Source organism: Gadus morhua, chromosome 2, assembly GCF_902167405.1.
Source record: "Gadus morhua chromosome 2, gadMor3.0, whole genome shotgun sequence".
Taxonomy (NCBI): domain Eukaryota; kingdom Metazoa; phylum Chordata; class Actinopteri; order Gadiformes; family Gadidae; genus Gadus; species Gadus morhua.
Window position 1 is genome coordinate 16,924,874 of NC_044049.1, and position 3,892 is coordinate 16,928,765.

At 43.7% G+C, this 3,892-nt stretch overlaps 1 long non-coding RNA gene across 1 annotated transcript; it reads right to left on the bottom strand.

Annotated features, from left to right (window-relative positions):
- Positions 1-489: 489 nt before the first annotated feature.
- LOC115534993 (uncharacterized) lies at positions 490-1,134 on the bottom strand. Its single transcript, XR_003974416.1, has 2 exons — positions 629-1,134; positions 490-551 (listed from the first exon to the last, which is right to left on the bottom strand). It is a non-coding gene; the product is annotated as an uncharacterized LOC115534993 (long non-coding RNA).
- Between the last annotated feature and the right edge of the window lie 2,758 nt (positions 1,135-3,892).

Sequence of the window (3,892 nt, forward strand, 5' to 3'; positions counted from 1 at the left end):
AGCAGAGGCAAAACCATTGATGGAAAATTTAAAAAAATGCCAGTCTAAACTATACAAGTAGATTCAAGCAAACAACAAGAACACATTTAGAAACTCAGGTAGTCAAAATAATTGAACACAGGTGAGATCAATATTCACTGATTAGCTTTCCGGTGTGGACAGTCCCAGATGGAATCTTGCATCTCGTTGTCCAAGATGGTTTATGCTCACGCTGGGATACAATCTTATCATAGTTTGTGGACACGATCCAGGCAGGATGTCGACCGATCCCTGGCTTCAAGCAATGTAAACAACACCTTCATGCCTTCAGCTCCTGAATTGAGGCACAAGGCTTCCGCTATACCTCAATCGGGATACTACCGTAAGGACTCAAATAAGAAGAACTGGAGCATAATAATAATGCAGAAGTGGAATGGTCCTTTTCACAGGTGTAACGGTGCGGCTGCCCGTTACCACAGGCAATGGACACAAACAGGACTGACACCGGGATTTACAAATACCCTTTTATTAAACGCACACAGTTAAACATTCAAACACTTTCATGACGCCACCTGCAACACACAAAAAACATACGTTAGGAGGAAGCCGGACATGGCACAAACAAGGACATCGTAAAAAAAACACTCACGTTACGGTTGCGCTGGCTTCCGGGTGTCGGGTGCTGCGGGAGGACCCGACGTGAAGTCCGGGAGAACATTTGTGCGTTGTGGGGGTGACGTCAGACGGGCGAGACCAAGTGTGTGGGGAGAGAGGGTGTGTTGGGGTACTTGAGGAATATTGTAGGTGTCAGGGAAGTAGGGGGTAAGGATGGGGTTTAGACAAATAGGTCGGTAGTAAGGGGTGTAACTAGGGGTGGGGATAGGTAAATCAGAAATGTGTAGGGGAGGGTTAATTGAATTAAGAGTGAGATGGTTTGGGCCAGGTAGGATATATTCGGGTGCAAATCATGTAGGTGGGGCAGAAGGGTCTGAGGTGAGCTGGTGACAACACCTGGCCCTTAGGCCAGCCAAGGGCTTCATTAGTGCCGAGGGGAAGACGGTTTTTGGATTAGTGAATGTTTAGATGTTGAGTTATTTTGAATTATTGATTTCGGTTTTTGTTCATTCATTTTTGCCTCCATACGGACCATTTTTTTTGTACCTGAATAAATTCAGGCCAACGGCCTTGCTCACATCCCACCACTGCCTCCAATCCTTCCACCGCCGCAAGGCTCATCCTGGTAACAACAAGAAAAGTCTGCAGATGTTGCCTTTAAGCAACGAGCGTAACCAAGGCCCTGAAGTAAGCAGTTCCCTAGCTGCCATATGGTAGTAGCGGCAATTATTTAACGTAGCATAGAACATTTTCATGCGACACGGTGTGTTTCCATGTCATAATTTATGACATTGATTTCTGATGTACACTTGGATATGTTTTCATCAATAAAATGCAGCTAATTACATTGATATGCACTGTTTGTCGTTTTTCTATGATCTATTTAAATTGCCATTGATCTATTGCATAGATCTACACTGAATACTAATGATATGAGAGATTCTCTGCACGCAGAATATTTGCAGCTCATGAAGCACTTATGCATTGCAGTAAAATAAATTGTTTATGAATGACTCTCACCCAAAAGATTACAAACAATGGTGCTCTACCTGTACTGATGATTGGACAGCTGCTGGCCATGAGGAAGAGTACACAGACAGAAATTGAATTCTCAAAGCAGAGCTCAGCGATAGGAACAAAACACAAACCAAAATACGCCGGATTCATGCTTTGACGGAAAGTAGATTGATAGGTATTTGCTCATTATTTTGTCTGAGGATTCCTCAGGAAAAGAAATGAAGGAGTGCTTGGGAATCCAAGAAAGATCATAGCCAATCAAAGTCAGATCTGCTTGTGAATGGGATCATTATGGTGGGTTGCTTATAGTAAAAATGGTGGTGTATGTTACAGAGCTAACTGACAAGGGGTGAATAACTGCTGCTTATCTTATGATTGATATCTGCTTATGATCGTCCTTTGGGGGTGAGGCATCTTCCTCGAGGTTGCTAACAAGCCGGCTGCAAATCATCAAAGCAGATTCTCCTTCACAGCTCAAATTGTAAATGGCAGTGTTTAAGACCTCCAGCTTAATAGAGCAAACACAAGAAAATGTGATTGTGCATAAAATTCCGGACTTAGCGTATATTGAGGGGAATATTTGCCATCCTCAGTCTTTGTCTTTTCAACCTTCCCCTGTCAGTGACTCCCACTCTACCTGCTGTAAGACTCTTTGTGCCTTTGTTTTCCCTCCCTTGTTTTTCCCTTACTTCTTACAGTCTGAATCATGCACTGTAAAAATATGGACATTTATATGATTGCATCTTGGACGTCAGCTATTGGTTTACGCACAACTGTTCAGCTGTACATTGGGCATTAAGTGGGGAGCCATTGCATGATATTTTTCGTGTGGAGACTATCCATACTTGGGTTTATTGATTGTTGGAATTGAATGGCAGCATCGCCAGGGCCGTCGGACTGCGGGGACAAAGGGGACAGTTGTGGGGGGGCCCCCACAACAAAAACAACAAAAACATTTTTTTTTACCCTTTGGCCAGTCCCCCCCCCCCCCCCCCCCGTCAACAATCGCTCCGGCCCCCCCCCCCCCCGTCAACAATCGCTCCGGACCCCCCCCTCCCCCCCCCCCCCCCCCCCGTCAACAACCTGGCGCAGGGGGGCCCAGGATTTGGTGCTACGGCCCTGAGCATCGCAATAGTCCATCCTAACAGAAGAAAGAAAATAAGTACTGGCTTTGTATACCAGAATTCAATCAAATTTTACTCATTGACCTAGAAAGGTGGTGGATCTTTCTGCATCCAGCCACCAGCGAGCCACCTTTAGGCCGCTATAGCAACTACATGGTAGTCGCTCAACAGACGGTCATGGCTGCCTCTTGGTCTGAGTGTATTTAATATTTCCGATACTGTATATGAGTCAGTCAAATATATTTATAATATAATATAGTCAAATGCAATCTATACTTTTCAGTATCGCTGAAATTGTATTCCATTATTTCATTATGCTTGCAATCCGTCCTGTGTATGACTTGGGCTTCTTTTGACTTTAAAGCGTGTGTTAAAAAGAAAGCATTTGAACTTATCGAGAAACATTTCCAACTTTTGCTTGCAATGTTATTCTTCTCAGGGAAAATGATAAAAGGGTTGCTTGAATGAAAACCCACAGCTTGCCTTTTGTTGTTGTTTTTGTTTGAATAGCTCCCAGACCAAACGACGGCCTGCTAGTTTCTCACCAGACCCAGCCGCTACATAAATCAGCCTGTGTTCGGGCTCGGGGGGGGGCCTACCTGTGCTGAATACAAAGTTTCTGGTTGCAAAGTAGTCCTTTGTCCCTGTAAATATCTATACCTTGTTTGGTAGATAATAACCTAAAACATTGATTTAACTAAAGATAATAACAATTTATAATAATAATAATAATAATACATTTAATTTAGAGGCGCCTTTCAAGGCACCCAAGGTCACCTTACAGAGCATAAAGTTATCATAAATCGTTTAAAAACAAGACATTGTGGAAAAAATAAATAAATAAATAAAACAAAAACAAGACAAAACAAACAAACAATCAAGACAGTGATCAGTTAGACGTTGTGTGCGAGTTTGAACAGGTGAGTTTTGAGTTGTGACTTGAAGGTTGTAATGGTGTCTGACTGTTTTATGTGTGGGGGGAGGGAGTTCAAGAGTCTGGGTGCTGAACAGCTGAATGACCGGCCACCCATTGTAATGAGTTGTGATGTGGGGATACATAGTAGTCCAGCAGAGGTTGAGCGGAGGGAGCGGGAGGGAGTGTATTCTTGGAGGAGGTCGCAGAGGTAACTGGGGGCTAGGTTGTGGAGAGCTTTGTA